Here is a 20,505-nt window from a genome sequence, read left to right as displayed (position 1 = left end):
AGATTTACCAAATCTCTCCTACCATACCTTTGAACTAACATAATTTGAAAAATAAAATGGGATTTTTTTTGGATTTTTTCATCATTAAAAGTTCCCTTTTTTTTATTTTATTAAGTCCTATCACCAGGATGACCACCAAAGGATCTGAACAGTGGCTAGAGACTTTCCCAGAATTCATGACACAAATTGAAAACAAGAAGATAAAAATTTCTTGATGTCCCTAGACAGGCTCAGCCAGGAACTATGGTAAAATGAGGAAGAAAAGCAATAATTACCAAGGGCTGTATTAAGGCACCTGGAGTCTTAGGATAGGACATCTTTGCTCCTGACTTGGATATCCACCAACTCAGGTGTGGTTATGTGGAACACAAGACACAACATAACCCACAGAGAAGCATGACCCCAGCAAGTCAGACTCACGAATAAGCAAGTATGGAATGAGAGATCTGAACCCACAGAAGCAAATTAAGCAATAAAACAAAACAAAACCAAGAAACCAACCCCCACTCCTCTGAACAAAACTCTCCAATAAGTTTTAGTACACTTTTAATGAGCATTCAGAATATGTACAGGTTCTAAACACAACTGTTTTGTTGATGAGAGCATTTTCTAGACTGCAGTTGAGAAATGAAAGTCAAGAACTCTTGAAACATGGACTCTGTCTCCTCTTTGTACTTTAATGAATCCTAATCCTGCTTTCTCAGCAGGAGGGAAAGAAGGAAGAAGACTGATGGAGGCTGACTTCAGTTTGAAGAACTCAAAGGGTTACACAATTCTAGTGGAACTGAAGAAGGCCCGTAAACAAGACTGGCAGGTAGGCAGAAAGAAAGGAGGGCACGAGGGAGGGAGGAAAGAAGAAAGGGAAGATGGAGGGGAAAGAAAAAAAAAATCATTCCATGAATAAATTACTGCTTTGGAGACAGATAAATCCTTGAGTCCCCACAGTACACATCCATCAAAACTTCATTATTAATAATAGGCTTACTCCTGAGCACTGACAAAAGCCTCTCGCTTCAGAGGCCATGTCCCACTGAGCAACCAACAGTACTCTTCAGTTTAGGAAGAACTAAAAGCAAAGATATCTAGGGAGCAGGGTTTCAAAAGTGGGTGATGAAGAGATGTCACTTCATATTCAACCTGTCAAGAACTGCTAATTCTCTACCCCAAGGTGGTCTGTGCCACATCATACCCATTACTTTAGTTCCACTCACACCTCACCTCATATCTATTCTTGATCTCCTGAAAGAACAACTAACAGGAAAAGAAGATGGAAATATACTTGGAAGCAGTAGAATTAACATCTAACCCTGGATAGTGGAGAGAATAGTGTTGAAAAATATGGGTCAAAGTGATTTTAGAAAAGGAAGGAGAAGCAGCATAAGATCAAATAGTTATATATAAAATAGTTATGCTTACTAAACAGACAATTTTATACTGCCCCCAGGATTTCTGCAGTGCTGTAATCTCATTGCCACCTCTTACATGATAGTTTCATTTATTCAGCAGTATCATGGTTACAGCTTTCTAAGAGAAGGAAAACTGCTATTATACTCTATTATGTCAGCTCCTCTGAGTCTCACTGCACCTACCAGTCCTATCTGAGATAGTTAGGACAATGATGACTCCTGGATGAAGTAGGAGGGTTATATTAAATATAAGTGGCAATAAAACAACGTCCACCTTCAAAATACCTAATATATTCCCCAATCTCCATACCTCAAAATCAGACAGAAAAGAAACAGGAAAGAAAAATGTCTGTTTCAGACTTTTCTGAATCTCCCTTACACTATAGGACAGAATACAGAGTAGGTACCCAAAGTGACACATCTATTTGTCTTCCTTCCCAGGAGACAAATAGATCCTTCAAACACTATTAAGCAATTAAATACTGGATCTAGCTTGAAGAAAGCAAACTGTCTAACAAATATGTACTCTCAGTCCAGCCATGTTGGGCCCCTCAATGCTAAATATGCCACGCAGTTACATTTCCAACTATTTGCAGGAATGTGAATTCACATGATTCATCACCATGTAAAACTGAGCATTACAAAAATAAAATTCCCTTCCCCAAATTAAGCTTTTCTAAAACCTACTAAATTAGCTCATTCTCCTAACATCTCTAACCGTAGGGCCATCACACTCCCAGTCACCTAGGCCTGCCTGATCTCTTATTTCCACATAAAATTAGTTGTCAAAACTTTCAACTCAAATTTCCAATCTTTCCCTCATGAATGCTTTCTTTTCTTTCACCCAGTTGTGGCTCCCACTCCCTCTCAGCTGGACTACTTACAACAGCTTTCCCCTCCCTGGTCTCCTTGCAATGCCTACCAATTCTCAACACTGTCAGCTGAAGCATCTTTAAGCATGCCTCGCGAGTGATCCTCATTCTCACACCCACCACAATTACAGTGACCTTTTGTTTGAAATTTTCCAACATGGAAACAATATTAAGTTACCATATATGAAATGCTGATGGAGGGAAAGGAGAGGAGAAGGTTGGTGAAGGGGGAAAAGGGGATACAGAAAGAAAGGGAGAGAGAAGTGGGGAGGAGGACGAGAGGGTGAGGGTTAGGAGAAAATGGTTAGAGGGAACACTGACTTTTTGAAGTACTACTTAAATGCTTTACACATTTATTAAATTCACTTAATGGTCACAAAATCCAGGAGTTAGGAACTCTTATCATCCCTATTTTACAGATGAGACACATGAGGCATGGAAAGTTTATAAAGGTCACGAGTGATAGTTATAACCAAGAAAGGCTATGCAGACACTTGGCATTTCAGTGATGTAAAGGATCTTGCGAATCACCTTACCCGAGCCCCATGCCGTAAATATCAGATGACAGAACAATTTCTTTGATTTTCATTCAAAAGAAAATTTCAAATTTAATGAACATCAACTGGGAGTTTACTAGAGGATAGGCATTTAACACATTAATTTACTCCTGCTTGCGATGCGCAAAGTGATTATGTATAAACAGTAAACAGTTCAGACTTACAAGTAATCCTGTTTCTACGTGGCAGAGGCACGATTAGAAGCCCGATCTTTAAATTCCAATTCCAGTTTTCCTTTGACTATACAGTGTCATAAATTACAGGGTAACAGACTATTAAAGGCATTCTGCAATAGAGCCTTCAAATACCTCTCTAAACCTAGTCCATTAAACACCTTTCAATCTTCTCAATCTCAGTCCATTTAGCTACCAAGCAAGCTAGCTGCACTCTCCCCATCTCTATGCTGTTGGCTGTGCCACTCACTTTATACTCATCTTTGCACTGCTGTATCTTATTATCTCCCTTTGTGTATATATCTTGTCTTCCCAACCACATCACATCCCTTACTGGTCCAAAAAAAAGCCAAACACTTAGTAGGCACTCAATAAATATTTATTGGCTAGCTGACTGATTGCACTCTTGAGTTCCCGGGGGGGTGGGGGGGTGGGTTCTGTGGGCGCTAGATGAAAACAAGGCAATAACTGAGTCAGAGAATTTTTGAGCAACAAGTGCCCAAAAAGATAATCCAATCCAAAAACCTCCATATACAAATGAAGATGGACCCAGAGAGAAACAGAAACAGAGAGAGCAGCACCACCACAATAGGCAACTAAGATCCTTCAGATTCTCAGCCTGTTTCCCTTTATGGTACAGCTGTCCTTTAAAAATTATATAAAATAGGGGGCACCTGGGTGGCTCAGTTGGTTGAACATTTGACTTAATTTTGGCTCAGTCATGATCTCAGGGTCCTGAGACTGAGTCCTGCGTTGGACTCCATGCTGGGCATGAAGCCTACTTAAGATTCTCTTGCTCTGTCCTCTCTCTCTTTCTTAGTAAAAAAAAAAAAGTTTAAAAATTTTATAAAATAGGAATAAGTATTTTGTGTACATGAACTATCCAAGATGCCCTTAATCCATTAAAAACTTATCAGGACATTTAAAATAATCTAGCCAGGGGATCCCTGGGTGGCTCAGCGGTTTGGTGCCTGCCTTTGGTCGGGGGTGCGATCCTGGAGTCCCGAGATCAAGTTCTGCATCAGGCTCCCGGCATGGAGCCTGCTTCTCCCTCTGCCTGTCTCCCTCTGCCTGTGTCTCTGCCTCTCTCTTTCTCTCTCTCTATCATGAATAAATAAATAAAATATTTTTTAAATAAATAAATAAATAATCTAGCCACATATTATAAATTGATCACACGGTTATTAATGTTAGCTACAATAAATATATTAACAATTATAATTATTTGCTTATTACAGTAATTGTCTTCTGAGCATTTGGAGGACTTTTTTCCAGGAGACGAGGAGAAATGATTCAAAGATGTGTGATGATTTTTCTCCCAATATATATTCCAACACGAGGTAGAAATGTACATTGTAGACATAAATATGCTTTCTTTATCCCCTATTTTATCTGCTCCAGCTCCTTTGCCTACCACTGTCCTAGACTCATGAATCAATTCACTGAGCTGGAAGAGGTCCTACTACAAAAGGTGATTGTAGTCATTCCATACTTTTGTGCATGGTCTTTACACATATTTGAAAGACAATTATCCATGTGTTAGACAATGGATATAAGAGACAACTGCAATCCCCCTTTCAACAAATGGCAATATTCCACTGTTGGAGGCTTCTACCAAGGAAGATAAAAATCATCAGATGCCTGTCCTTGACCCTGTCCCTAGCAGCCAGAGCACAGACGTGTTGACAGTGGCTCTCTCAGTTAAATGCTCCTGATTTAGGAGTGATGCAAAGGAGAAGACACAGTCAGAATTCATTTACAACAGTGTCTTTCCTCTGGGGCAGTGCCCCATGCAGATGATGATGGTGTTCTAGGCACACTGCACCAAAGTAAAGACAATTATCCTACTTCCTGCCCCTTTGGAGGTGCCCTGATCCCTATCTATTTTCCAAGTCTGATACTCCAGCCTTAGGTCAGTTCTCTTAGCTCCTCATTACTTCCCAACCTATTCTCTTCTTTAGGACAGAGTTGTTGCCGTTTCTTACAACTAACAACATCTTAATGGATTTAACTTATAAAATGAAGTTGCATCCCAAGAGTTTAAAGGAAAAGTCCCTAAGCATGGGTTACATAGGTCACAGGTCCTTTAAACCAGGTCCTGGAAGCCAAGGCCTAGGATGAGAGGCGGGTGCCATAGTGAGGCTTGCAGGGTCTACAAGCCCGATAAAGGCCATATAAGGACACCTGGGTGGCTCAGTGGTTGAGCACCTGCCTTGGGCTCAGGGCATGATCCTGGAGTTCTGGGATGAGTCCCACATCAGGCTCCCGGCATGGAGCCTGCTTCTCCCTCTGCCTATGTCTCTGCCCCTCTCTCTTTCTGTGTCTCATGAATAAATAAATAAAATCTTAAAAAAAGAAAAGAAAAGAAAAGAAAAAGGCCATATAAGGTGCTCTCTTCCAGAGTTCCACTGAATCACACAAATCTCATCCTACCCCAGGATCCAGGGCTGGTGGCTGGACAGCACTAACCTTTACCTTTTTTGCTTAGGTACTTAGTGTTAGGGAGGACAACTCTATCTTGCTCTCACTACTAGCTGAGTTAAGGACTTATTGGTATGATCTGTAACTGAACATTTGATCCTCTGTGATGTTCTCCAACCAATCTATAACTGTTTTAGGAGTGATGTTCTAACAGTTCTAACAGTTCTAGCCACTTTCCTAAGGAAAAGCAGAAGTGCAGGAAAAGGAGAGTAGTGAAGGGTGGCTTTGAGGATATTGCCACTATAAGTCAGTTGAAGAATGTCCATAAACATTAATTAAAATGTGTAATATGAAAGGCAAATATCATAAAGTCAAAAAAACATGGGTCTATGCCTTTACAGAAGTACTACTATATTCAGGTGCAGGGATCAATTATAAGTGCTTTTAAGAATGGGTGAACAAGGTCAATGTAAAGAAGGCCTATTGTTAGTAAAAGAGATATTCTACTAGTTATTTAATTTGAGTTTCTAAACAAAAATGATGTCCCAACTACATTCATTTTAATGGAAAAAAACAAATTAGAGGTGATAAAATGCTTACCAGTTAAAACAATTTTATATGTTTAGGAACTAAAAACATTCCATATTAGCTTTGTTTGGTCTGATGGCCTTTCAAAATGCACATGAAAGGAAACCAACTTTTTAAAAGACATTTATAGCGTGGCAGAGGTTTTTGTTTGCTTGTTTTTTTTATTTTTAATTTATTTATGATAGTCACACACAGAGAGAGAGAGAGGCAGAGACACAGGCAGAGGGAGAAGCAGGCTCCATGCAGCGGGAGCCCGACGTGGGATTCGATCCCAGGTCTCCAGGATCGCGCCCTGGGCCAAAGGCAGGCGCTAAACCACTGCGCCACCCAGGGATCCCTGTTTGCTTGTTTTTAAAAGAGGGTCTAACACAAGGCATTATTTCATATCAGCACTTTAATAGGGCAAAAAAAATCTTTAGATAAACTATGAAAAATGGGTAAAAAGAATAACATAGTAAAACAAATGAATATGATAAAAAAGAAATGTTGAAAAATGTTGATCAATTCTCCTTCATCCAACAAGAGAGAAGTTATCTGCAGCATTTATATTTATTCTTCAATAGTGAAAGCCACTTAATGTTTCTCATTTCCTCCAGCCCTTTGTGGCCATAGAGAGCAATTATGAGCTTGTTTCATAAAGAACTCATGACACAGAGCAGTGATTCAGGGCAGAGGATCTCAGTTCTTAACCCAGCTCTCTGGCTGTTTAAACTCTTGTGAAGAAGCTAAGTCTGTACCAGCTTCTGTATCTATAAAATAAGGGAGCAGATCTAAATTCTCTATAAAATAAATTAGAATATATGGGAACTAGAACATAATTTAAAAATGAATTAGCAGGGCAGCCCAGGTGGCTCAGTGATTTAGCGCCGCCTTCAGCCCAGGATGTGATCCTGAAGACCTAGGATCGAGTCCCATGTTGGGCTCCCTACATGGAGCTTGCTTCTCCCTCTGCCTGTGTCTCTGCCTCTATCTCTCTCTCTCTCATGAATAAATAAATAAAATCTTAAAAAAACAAACAAACTAAGCTTTAAAAAAAAATGAACTAGCAATTACAGATCAATAGTCATATATATTCAATAATAGCTTCATCTTTCTACAAGTATTTTTATACAGCACTAGCTGATAATATTCAAAGCAAAGTAGATAATGTATTGTTTCAGTAAGTATATAAACACTGAGGTGTGTTAATACACATTTCTGGTTGTGGTTTGTAGAATATTGTGGAAGCAGGCACAATTTCTTCCAACCCTTCTACTAGGGACTTTAATAGCCCTATCCTTTCTGTGGATAGGGGTGAAAAAGGGTGGGAGGCAAGATGTTTGATATTTATGTATTCTCAACAAATACTTATTCTTGACAAATATTTATTCTATTCAACTGTTTGATGTCTACTATTTCTGAAAGATATAATGCATTTCCCAAATGTTCTGGAATATTAAAAAAGAGGACAGAAGGATGAGTAAATAAAAGAATATATGTATAAAAAAAAAAAAAGAATATATGTATATGGTATATCTTCTACGAAAGAAACTAAAGACCAACATTTTGGTAACATCTGGCTAGTTCCTTATACTTAGGCTAAGTACCCTTTTCAATGGCAAGAAACTGCCTTTACGCACTAGTAGAAATGTGTTCCAAAAACGGATTCAAGAGTAGAACTGACATTTAGCAGGAATTTATTACATTTCTTGAACCTCTGAGGCTCACTAGATCAGGTAGAGTAGGAGGTTTACTTCTAATCTTATCACTGAACATAGTGAAGAAAAATCAAAGACTCACCTTTACATAGTTTGCCAAGTACTGTTTTGGCCTATCATGCTTTCACTTGAGTAATAGAAGTAGCAGCAACATGTCAATAAAACAATTATGTTTCTTGAGTAGTCCTTATGAGAATATAGAAGATTACCGCACAGTAAATATTAATAAGAGACGTTGACTCCATTACTACAGGCCATAAGGAAATATCAGAAATACTTCATTTTAACTACAGAATTTTGAGCTGAAAGGGCCTTAGTGTTGTTCTACTCCAATTCTCTCATTTTATGGATTGTAAGGTCTCTAAATCTCAGATTAGGAAACTATTTATTGACTGACCTGGATTAGAACTCAGGTCTCAAGTCATAAAACAAGCATCCTTCCATCATGATAACCTGCCTCCAGTTTCATATAAAGACTGGAAAAACTATTGCTACACACAACTCAGTTGGATCTCAAAGGCATTATGCTAAATGAAAAAGGTCAACATCAATAGATCGCACACTGTCAGATTCCATTTATATAATGTTTTTGAAATGCCAAAATTATAGAGATGGAAAATGGATTAATGGTTGTCATGGATGTTGGGAGGGGAATGGCGTGGTAGTAACACAAGGGAGATCCTTCTGATGACTGAATTGTTTTCTGCCTTGATTGTGATGGTGTGCACATGAATCTACACATGTGCTAAAAATGGCAGACAAGTACACTGCACCAACACCACATTCCTGGCTTTGACATTTTATTATAATTATATAAATTATAACCATTGGGGAGAACTGGCTAAAAGGTATATGGAATAGACCACTGTACTGCTTTCGCAACTTCTGTAAAACTATAATTACTTCAAAATAAAAGTTAAAAAAGAAAAAAGTAAAAAAACTTGAATTTAGTTTTAAAAAGAAAACAAAAGCAAAGATTCTAAGCTCCATTCTCAATCAGAATAATCCTCATCCAGAATAATCCTTTAAAGATTAATTTCAACAAAACTTGCCATTACTTCTCTGCTCAAAACTCCACAAGGGCTCCTTTAAGATTTTATTTATTTATTTGAGAAGGAGGGAGAGAGAGAGAGAGAGAGAGAGAGAGAGAAAGAAGGAAACACAAGCAAGAGTACAAGCAGGGGGAGCTGCAGCAGGAGAGGGAGAAGCAGGCTCCCCACTGAGCAGGGAGCCCAACGTGGGGCTCAATCCCAGGACCCTAGGATCCTGATCTAAATAAGCCAAAGGCAGACACTGAGCCATCCAGGTACCCTTCACAATGGCTCCTATCTCATTCAATGTAAAAGCCAAATACTTGAGTGGCTTACAAGAACCTATAGGATCAGCTACCCTTTAAGCTTCCCAGGCTTATTTAACCTCATCTCTCACTGGCCATGCCTTGGTTCCCCTGCTCCAGCCACAACGCATTCTTTCTATCCAGGCACACTTGCACACAAGATCTTTGTCCTTGCTGTTCTCTTTACCTTTGTACCACTTGCTCCTTCACTTCATTCAAGTCTTTGCTCCTGTCACCTTATCAGTGAGGCCTGAGTATCCTACTGAAAATCTGCTTACTTCCAACCCTAGAATACCTCCTCCACTCTTCCTCAGCTTTATTTTCTCTACAACACTTTGACCATCTACATATTTTGTTTTTGTTTTGTTTTGTTTTGTTTTGTTTGCCACCACTGGAATGGAAGTTCCTGCCTAAAAGACAGATTTCTCTCTAGAGTATTCATTACTTTATATTCAGTGACAAGAGTACCTGGCACATCATGTACTAAAGAATTAACCTGCTGAATAGACAAGAAAAAAAAAAAAAAAAAACCCCAGCCCATAAACCAAAGTAGAAAAGTAAAACAAACATGTTATATTTATGTGGCCTATGGAAAAGGTGCAATTTAGGGATTACATATAAATGAAGCTGCATTTTGTTTAGATTAGCAATCATGAGACCAATTCTGGCTTTAATTAGAAGAAACCTGACAAAAGACATTTACCTTTAAAGTCCCATTTTTCTGTGCTATCATACCAATGGAACTAAAGTGAATAACCTCTAGGGTCCCAGACAAAGCTAAAAATCTAAATGGTTCCATGTGAGGCAGAGAACATTTACATTTCAGGTCTAACCCAGGTGAGTCTAGAAAGGAGACAGATAAACATGGAAAGCCATGGAAGGTATTTGAGCATTGGTTATCTCAAAGACCCGGTATGTGGCAAAAATTGCAATATGAACCGGGAATAAAAAAAAAAGAGAGAGGCTTTTAAGCGCCCAGAACCTCACAGTAAGTAAGCACTGGGTGCTGATGAAGCACATGCACAGAGGCCCAGTTAGGGTCTTGTCTGGGAAGGGTACCTAAGTGTAAAGCTTCCATAAGAGGTGAAATGCTGAAGGATGAGTAGGAGAAATGTATGCTCCAAACAGAGAGAGCAGAAGGACTTCAAAAATAGTGAGTTTTTTTTTTTTTTTTTTTTTTACAGAAATGATGGATGAGAGCCAGAGAGTATTAAATATAAACACAGAGAGGTAAGCAAGGCCTAGATCACAGGTTTGTATTAATCCTAGAGGCTGTGGATGATTAATGAAGACTTTTAAGCAGGAGAATAACAATCAGATTTGTGTATCAGAAAGCCAACTGCAGCAGTAGTGGGGAAAATGGATCAGAAGGGAGGAAGACCAGGAAGGAGACAGCATAAACCAGGCAGTTAGGAGAAAAAGGCTTGAATGAACGTGATATATACCCGTAGATAATTGGGTATGGAGAGTGAGAGAGGAGGAGATAAAGATGACACTTTGATTAGTGGAAGGGAAGACTGAATAAATGGTGGCACCATCAATCAAGATATGGGATCATTCAAGGGAAGGAATAGCTTTTTAAAGGGGAGAACATGAGCTCACTTTGAACCATATTGAGTTCTGCTGTCTAAGAAGTGAGATGCACTAAGTACTTGGATATACTGGTGGGGAAAGCCTGGTAAAAAGAATTGGGCTAGAGATCTAGGTTTGGGAATTGGCAACATCTACCTAAAAACTGAAGCAATGGGTTGAATGAGATCACCCTTGGAGACTGAGGTGGGGTAAGAAAACGGACAAAGATGGAAGCCTGTGAAGCACAAATATTTAATGAACACTCAAAAGCAAACTGAAGAGAAGTAATCAGAGTTGTAGAAGAAAAGCCAGTCAACTATGCCATACTAAAAGAAAGGAGAGAATTAAAAAAAAAAAAAAAAAGATTGTGGTAAATTTTAAATAATGCAGAGATCAAGTACAAGCGAGGATTGAGAAATGTCCTTAAGGGAAGCACTGGTCTCCTAGGTAAGCTCATTGTCAATGATGTGGAGAGGTCAAAGCAGATGGTAAAGGAAAGAGGAGCAAATGGAGATAGGATTAAAATTTCTTTTAACTCTTTTAATTAACTTGGCTGTGAAGAGAAGGCAAGAAGTAGAAAAGTAGCTATAATATAGAGAGGACTGGAGGATAATTTTTAAAAATTAGTTAAAAAGAAAAGGGATAACTGATGGCACAAAATCCCTAGGAGATCAAAAGAGAGAATTCAGAGTATATAAGAAAATTAGTTCAGAAAGAAAGAGGCTGAAATCTTCCATGTAGATGGGAAGGCAAGAGATAAGCAAGCAAGCAGGGGAAAGACAGGTGTGGAGCTGTGAGAACCAGTTTAAGGCATCCTCTACAGAAATTCCTATTTTTTCCATAAAGTAGGAGATGAGGCTGTCTGCTGAGAATGAGGGAAGAGAGAAGAGAGTAGAGGGCTGGACTGAATATAGTTGTGAAAATCTGAAATAGCTACTGTGGTAAAATAACACAAAAAAAGCACTAATGGGGAATCAAGCCAGTATCAGTATGCAGGAAGAAATGGAAATGGGATAACTTGCAGTTAGGAAAGGCTTATGGAAAAGGCTACTGAATTAACTGAGGTCTGAGTTGTTGAGTACAAGAAGTAGAGTAATGGCAAAAGTAACAGGAAAGAATCAATATAGGAATTTGTTAACAAATGAACCTACAACCCTCCCTAATTAAACTGCTTCTCCTCCCAAGGCCTCCAGAGCCATGAAGGCAGGATCCAACATCTTCAGTTATTTCAGCTCCTGTTAGGAACAGAAGCTATGGATAGTTTGTCCCTGCTTTGCCCCCAACATTCAGGCACTGCAGTCCAAAATGTTTGCTCTGGTTCTTGAATGATGGTGCAATAATCCAATTTATCGACCCATTAAACCTCAGTGACCATGCCTATTTGAAGTACATCTGTAACTATACCCTGTATGAGCAGTGATCAATTCTAACAGCTGTCCAATCAACTTGGACAATTCTTCAAAATGATCCTAGATTCTTGGTTACTGTCCAAGCTCACTACGTCACAGACTGATATGAAAAGAAAGAAAATCAGTGAGCCCTACAAAAGTAGAGTCCATTCCATTGCCTGGCGTGTTTTAATAACTTACACAGGGGATTCCAGGGCACACAAGTTGGAAAGCCGCCATTTTAAATCAACATTAGTATTAAACATATTAGCTTTGAGATGAGTGCAGGACATACAAATGGTAATGGAAAGCAGGTATGTGGTTAAGTTAGAAGGGATAAGCAAAGAGTAATAAAGCTGATAACCACCACCATTCAGGGGATAGGTGAAACTCTGCATTAACAAAAGACCGATGGGAAACCATTTACAGAGAAAATATACCAGGATCAAGATTAACCCTTAGAACATGTGAAGCCAAAGGACACTTCATTATATCTTTTAAATACATATACATCAAAAGCACTCAGAAAGAGCACATCCATTTTCCTGCTTCTCAATTCACCTCTGAAGTTCATTTCTTTTTTATTTTTATTTTTATTTTTTTTTTTGAAGTTCATTTCTAAAGACTGATCATCAACAATATTTTCGGTAGCTGTATGGCATCTTTTCTCTGAAGAAATATGCAGTATGCTACTGCTCTGAGCCGCATTTACCTAACCTACTTCTAATCTTGATCTTTCTAAATTAACCAATGGAGAAAAACCACCTCCAATTCTTTATAGGAGCAAAGAGGTCTGGTAAGTTACAAAGGGCAATAGGCAAGAATAAGTAAAGCTCTAGAGAAATTCGAGAAAACCAGCATACGTGCAGATGTCCTTAGAGGGACGCACTAATTAATCACCAGTAGTGTCTCTCTCTCTCTCTCTCTCTCTCTCTCTCTCTCTCAATGGAATTCCTGCCTGACTGCTGATCTGGGTGCAAGCTAATTTCCCCCATGGTGAATACTGCTGTTGAGATGCAGAACTCTCCACCATCTGTTACCCAGAAATAGCATAATGACAGATTATCTAATCCCTTACATTTAATAGATACAAATGGCACTCTTGTAACACCAGTTCAGTCATATCCTCATTCATGTGATCTGTCTCCGCCCCATAAAAATTGGTCCTCCCACTCTGCTGGTGATGAATCTGATCTGAAGTTTACCCCCAATCTTGCCTAAAGGTCCAGATGCTTCACCGTGAGACATTTTCCTAAAATATTTTATTCAGGAGTGGGAATACAGCTGTTATTCCAGATGCATCTGAAAAGGGGCACGCTGAACAAAAAGAAAATCTGTCTCTAGGAGACTGGCTAACCTAGTGTGCAGGGCAATGCCACCTTGAATTAGATCAGGTTGAAAATTTCAAAAGGGAAGACAAAGGTGAAGTCAGAGCTGATCTGGGGACAGTGACAAAGGGAGAAATGCAAAAAGAAATCAGAAAGTTAAATGGTAGCAAGTAATACAATACTAACAGGAAAGCCTTTGCTGTTTTACAGATTCAGGGGTTCTAGACTGACCCAGGGTAGCACTAAACAAAAAATGGGAATCCGACATCTAGAAAAACAAGGACAGGTTCACAGAACCAAATAATTAGAAGAGCACAATCCCTAAGAAGTAGAATGGAAGAGGAAGTGAATTGTCCTATCACCGGTGACTAGTATAGAGCCAATGCAATTAGAAGGAAGTGAAAAGCCATCAGAATGTATTGAAAATAATTTCCAAAACCAGCAATTCCTCAGAAAGTGAGCTTCCAGGGTCAAGAGAAAACATTACAAGAAATGCACTTGCAGATAAAGGGATACCAGGTTTCCAAGGTGGGGTGGTTTCTTGTTCATTTTGAATATACAACTCTTTGGATATAACTGAAACCATCAAATATTTAACATACTTATTAATCTAGAGGTATTGTTTATTTATTTATTTTTTAGAGGTATTGTTTAAAACATTTCAGAAACAGTAGTCCTCAAGCTAAACTCTCTATAAGTGTATGCAATATACAATGTACACCATCATCAGAGCCACTTTCTAAGATTGTTTTCTTTCAACTTATCTATCTTAAGATTTTTACACTTAACTGTTTGGGAATCTACATACAATGTTATTATCAGAAATACTTTAAGTCACAAGGATTCATTTTCATAATATTTGGATGGCTGGTTTTATTACTTGTTCTACAGGTATCTATTCATTCCTCCATAGCTTAAGTCCCTACAGACTCAGTCTCTTTTTAACTAAAGTTTTATCAGAACATAGCCACACCCACTTGTTTGCATATCGTCTATGGCTGCAAAGCAGAGTTGAATAGTTGCAGCAAAGACCTTATGGCTTTCAAAGCAAAAAATATTTACTATCTGGTCCTTTACAGAAAAGGTTGTCACCCCTGCCTTACAGTACTGCTTAAAAAAAAAAGAGAGAGAGAGAGAGAGAACTTTAAAAGGTCACTTTCTGGGGTGTCTGGCTGACTGGCTCAGTCACAGAGCACACAGCTCTTCTTGATCTCAGGAGTGTGAGAGTTCAAGCCTCATGCTGGACATGGAACCTGTTTAAAAAAATAATAAATAAAAGGTCACTTCCTATGACATCCAGCACTTGCAGTTAGGGAGACATACTCAACAGAATAAGTATTACACTGTGGAAAAAAAAATTTTGGCTCATTTTTATGATTCTGCAATGCGATCTTCATGTACCACGGACTGAGGTTTTATCAAGCTCATTGGTGTGTTCAAAATAAACTAACTGGGGCACCTGGGTAGTGCAGTGGGTTGTGAGATCAAATCCTGTGTAAGGCTCCACACTCAGCCCAGAGTCTACTTAAGATGCTCTCTCTCTCTCCCTTTGCTTCACCACCCCGGCGGGCACACGGTAGTGCACACTCTCTCTCAAATAAATAAATCTTAAAAAAAAAAAAATTAACTGAGGAAGCACTCAGTAATACATGAGCCTCTGTGAAGACTCAAAGTAGGAAGACTTCCTGTCTTCTGAGCACTGGCAGGCAGGGAAGGCCTGTGTCTGGCATTTAGAGTACTATGCTCTAGCGTACAAGACTCTAGAGCACACAAATTAGCCCCTCTCTTCCAAGGAGCACTCACAGTGCCACCACTAAGAGTAAGGAAAGCAACCAACACTGTCATCTCTGTGGCAGCAGAAGGCATGCAGTACAGTGAAAAGTCACATGGAAAACTGGACTTGCAGCACGATGAATGTTATGTCATGAAGCAGTGGTGAGCAAGAAATAAAAGACTATACTTCAATTCCGTCAGGCAAATAGTAAGTATTGTGGGCTGGTGATTACTCTGGTTGGTTTTCATTATCATTGCCACTGGCCTAGTTGTGTTACTCATCCTGGACCTAGCCTTGTTCATAAAATGAGGGAGGTAGACTTGACAGTCTTAAACATGTTTCCCTACTATAAAATCTATTTGGCTAGGGGAAAAAAATGTTCTATGTAAAGACATGAAGATACACATTCTCAATGCAAGCATTTTTCAGGAAATAGCTGATAAGGTGAGCCTGACTTCACAAGTTGAGAGATCTGTCCAGGAGATGAAGCTATCAGAGTAGACTCCTACTTCAAATCCAGCTGTCCTGGGAAAAGGTCACCCTGAGCTGATAAAGATACTGTGTTCACCCCTTCGGCAGCAGCACATGGCCTGAGAGAGCAGCCATCCATCCGCAGCACTCTCAATCACACATGCCACTGCCGAGGCAAGATTCACGGCTCTGGCGGCAACAGGCCAGTGTTATCCAATATGCATGAAATCAAAGTTTTCATCATTTCCAGTGGTCAAAGGCCAGTGAGTGATAAATCCCAGAATACTAAGATTAATGAAGGAGTCATTAAAACCCAGCATTAAATCACTTCTGTAGCCACTGCTGAGAGTGATGTCTGTAATACATTACCAGGTTGATTAGAAAGAAACAAGTTCCAATTTAGAAATGAATTACCTGGTTTTTTAAAAAACTAACTGGATGGCTGTCACAGCAATTTTGCTACTACAGAAGAGATAGTGGCTAACATATATGTTATGTCATAAACAGGAAATTATCATCTCAAAATCACAAGGAACAGAATTTGGGGGTGGGGAATAATCTCCTAAAGACAGTAAGATGGAGAAGGGAGTCCTGACACTGGCCAGATTTTACTTTTTTTGAGTGCAGGTGTGTGTGTGTGTGTGTGTGTGTGTGTGGGCACACGTGATTCAAACAATCCAAACCAAAACAGGAATACTTGTTCTTGATTCCTCCCCTCTCTGCCAAGCTACTGTGAGAAAGAATGACATCTCTCCCTCAAAACAAGTCTTGAAGGATTCTCTAAGACCAGATGATATAATGCAAATTCTTATGTCTTATAATCAGATAATATTCAAAATATTTAACATATGGCACTGGCTAGTTTTTCAAACTTGTATAAACCAGCTGAGTGTAAGTTTTGTTTATAAAAACAGAAAGGTATGCAACAAAACAGCTAGAGTCATAAATGTGGTTGTATCTAGAAGGGCATTAGGATAAAATAGCAAATATCTTGAGGATATTAATTTGGATTAAAGGTTGCCAAATAATTATGCCTCAATCATCAAAACATACATCATTAGTTTCAGATGCATCAATCTACACTCCCAAAAGAAAACAACTCTAGGGCTTCTTCAATATTTAACTATTGGCTCGAGTCTTTAGTAAACCCCACAACTGGTATTTATTGAGTCCAACAAATAGATTATACTTGAATTTCTTTGGTCCCCCAAAATATTTAAAAGATATAGTTTGGCTTAGTTAGCAACAACACTTCATATAGCCAAAGAATTCCTCTTAAGGAGAAAAAGAAAACAATAGTTGCCAACTAGACGAAAACCTATGAATATGATAATTACAGATAAAGTAAAAGGAAAATTAGAAGTCTAAGTTCAAAGCTCTTTCCAATGTTCTACACCTTGTTACCTCAGGTACACAATTTAACTTGAGGTCACGTCAGTGGTGAAAGGCAATAAGGCCATTAAGTCAATTGGCAGTAATAACTAAGAATTAATTATTTGGATAAAGTCTGATTCTGCAAATTCACAGACTTCAAACTAAATCTAGTGTTTATGATTAAAATCTGGGGAGGGAGGGCTACATAAGGTAAAATCCAAGGCTAGCTCTTTCGCAGAGAGCGATATAGGCCTCACTCAGGACAACTGGCACAAAAGCCACAAGACAAGGGTCAAGAGAAAGGCCTATCATAACAAGAGAAGTATGAACTGGGACATCCTGCTGCCAATACTAAGACTGGCCCTCACTGCATACATACAATCCATGTTCAGGCAGGCAGTAAAAAGAACTGTGCCTTGAGGCTGGACATGGGGAACTTTTCTTGGGGCTCCGAGTGTTGAACCAACAAAACAAAAATTCCTGATGCTGTCTACAGTGCATCTGCCAATGAACTAACTGGTCAGCCCCAAGATTCTGGTGAAGAACTGCATCGTGCTGAATGACAGCACACCTTACAGATAGTGGTAGGAGTCCCACTATGTACTGCCCTGGGGCTGCAAGAAGGGACACAAGCTGACTCCTGAGGAGGAAGAGATTTTAATCAAAAAACCATCAAAGAAAATTAAGAAATATGATGAAAGGAAAAAGAATGCCAGTCTTCTGGAGGAGCAGTTCCACTAAGGCAAGCTTTTTGCATGCATCACTTCAAGACCAGGCCAGTGTGGCTGAGGAGATGGCTACGAGCTGGAGGACAAGAAGCTAGAGTTCTAGCTTATTGCTCTGAAGAAAACAAAAATCCATGGCTAGACTTTAAAGCCAGTAGGAAAACCTCTCGCATCACTGCTACTACTTCTCTCACCCCTAAACACACCCTTAGTTCAAGTTCTCTTTCTTAAGAATGTTGAGAACAGGTTTAAAGAAACTTTAAATTACTAAAAAGAGACACTAAGATATTAAAGAATATTAGCAATATTGTTAGTTATTTTTTCTTCAAAAAAGGCCAGATTAGGGCCTTAGGGGAAGAGAGTAGGTAAATGACTTACCAAGGTCATGCTACATGCTGGAGGCAGACCTGGAAATAACCATTACCCCTTTAGCCCCTCCACTGCTCTGCCACTCTGTACTTATTTCTAGGCAGAGTTAATGCGACAGAAATTAGTGGAGGTAAAAGGCTAGGCTTAGGGACCAAAACTGATCTAAGAAAAAATAATTTGTAAAGTTTCTTTTATTCTCTCTTACGTATATTTATACTTATCTGAGAAGAGAGAAAAATGTTGGTTTTGGAACTTCCTGTTTCCTTCAGATTTCTTTTCATAGTGCTTATTAACACTGGCTGCACATTAGAATTACTATTCAAAATACCAATGCCAGGCCCTATGTCAGGCCAGTAAGTCTAGAATCTCTAGGGGTGCAGAACAGTATTTTTTAAAGAACAAATATGGGGGGGGGGGGAGCGCGTGCCTGGGTGGCTCAATAGGTTAAGGACCTGCCTTCAGTTCAGGTCATGATCTCCAGATCCTAGGATGGAGCTCCACATACAGCTCACTGCTCAGCAGGGACTCTGCTTCTAGCCACCGCCCCCATACTTGCTGTCTCTCTCAAAGAAATAAAATCTTTTTATTCAAAAGGGGGAACAAATATAGGTACCTAGATTTTATATATGGGGCAACCATTATTTTTTTCTTAAGTGCCCCAGATGGTTCTATCACACAGTTTTGAGGAAAACTGCCCAGACAGAAAAGTTCAACTAATATATTCTCTTCTTCCAAATTTCAAGGACCCATGAGTGACCTCACACAATCTAAGGCCCCCCAAATCATAAAATATGTTAAAGAACCTGGCACTCCCCAAAGCACAATAACCTAAGGTTTATGGGTAAGCACAGACCAATTTTTGGAACTGGTTCAGGAACAGCAAATTCATTCCTATTGGTTTAAGTCAGAGGAAGACAAGTGATGGTTTGTGAGAGCAACCAGAGAGAAGATTCCCCATCTTTTTCTCTTCAGAATAGAACTGCCAGTTGCCATGCAGCATTTTCTAGGCAGCTGTTATGAGCCCCCTCCAAAATGTATGCATCACTTGGGGAGGGAGAGTACCCCACCTCTCAGGGGAATAAGGAACAAATAAGCAATCGTGGCCATTATGACAAAACCAGGCCTACATACCCAGTTTATTATTAGCCTGACATTAAACACCACTTAAAAACAAAACAAAACCACCCGCCCACACAAACACACACCCCAAGACAGAAAATTACATAATGGCATCTGGAATGATCTGCTCTGACAGTGAAAGTAGAACCAGCCAAATCAGAGGTCTAGTAAAGACCAAAATGGGCATGAGGTAGCCCCAGAGAGTCATTTTCAAGTCCTCTATAGTTTACCCAAATGTTAAGATACATAATGCTTTGTTTAGAAAAAGAATTTCAAAATAATACTCTAGGTTCTTAAAGGTTGTCATTCTGCTCTGAGAAATACCAAGTCTCTATTAAGTGGAAGAGTAACTCTGTGTTCTTTTAATAAACCCAATCATCTAGAGAAGTTAGAAGAAAATGATCTTTACACAGGTTGCTTCTTAGGGTGGAAGTTCAAGAGAAGTTTTGCATATGGCTCAGAGAGGAACAAAAAAAAAAAAAAAAAAAAAAAAGGCCCAGTAAAGACTTCCACTACCAGTCCCGTTATGGGTGATGGTCCAAAGCCCAGCCAGTGGACACCACAGGAACAGGAGTGGTGTTCTTACTCCCTAGAATTCATGAATAAATGGACCAAGACCAATGTCAGTGTGGCTGTAAGTTTAGGATAAGTAATGGCTTTAGACTTAACTGCTTTCAGAACCTCTGCAAGTAAAAGCTCCAGATGAGTCTCCACTTATAAAACTACATCAAAACCAAACTGTTTTTTGGTGGTCAACATATTTCTCTAAGAATTAGAAGACCTAATACTTTTTCACTAGATGATTATTAGCTCTAGTAAAAGCAACAAATGACCCTAAAAAAAGGCTAAGGATTTTGAAATTTCTTCTCTCCTACTCTTTGGGGAGGGCAGGGTTATTTTGGTTCTTGGCTTTGAAACACAGTTAGCTACTAGAGAGCCTTTGTGGTCAACCTTCACTCAGTGGTCTGATCTCTCCCACAGCCACAGGCTGTGCTAAGCGACAAGTGAAGGAACAGTTTCAGAGGGAGGTTTTTGAGAAAGTGGTGACAAGAATAAATGTTCTGCATAGTTGCTTCTTAAAGAAAAAAAGATTTTGTAATCAAATCAATGCCAATGTGGTTGGGTGGGGGTGGTAGTGAAGAAGAGATGGTCTAAGAACTACCATATCATTCCCCTTGCTGTTGACCGATCATGGTTTATTAATCACAGTTTTAACTCAAAAAAAGCTCACATTAAAGCAACAGTCTGCTGAGTCATAGTTGATATATAAGCAGATAGGTCAGAAATCCAAAAGGCTCCATGTAAAACCCACACTGGAAACGTGAGAGAAGACAG

General features: G+C 39.3%; 1 protein-coding gene and 1 pseudogene across 1 annotated transcript in view; one reads left to right on the top strand and one right to left on the bottom strand.

The window, feature by feature from the left end:
* SND1 (staphylococcal nuclease and tudor domain containing 1) overlaps positions 1 to 20,505 on the bottom strand; it is a 420,936-nt gene that overhangs the window by 199,122 nt on the left and 201,309 nt on the right. The gene's annotated exons all lie outside the window — the stretch shown is intronic.
* On the top strand, positions 731 to 17,788 carry LOC121474927 (annotated as a pseudogene).

This window comes from Vulpes lagopus, chromosome 13 (assembly GCF_018345385.1).
Source record: "Vulpes lagopus strain Blue_001 chromosome 13, ASM1834538v1, whole genome shotgun sequence".
Taxonomy (NCBI): domain Eukaryota; kingdom Metazoa; phylum Chordata; class Mammalia; order Carnivora; family Canidae; genus Vulpes; species Vulpes lagopus.
The sequence above is the reverse complement of the archived record's forward strand: the minus strand, read 5'-3'. Positions and strand labels throughout refer to the sequence as shown.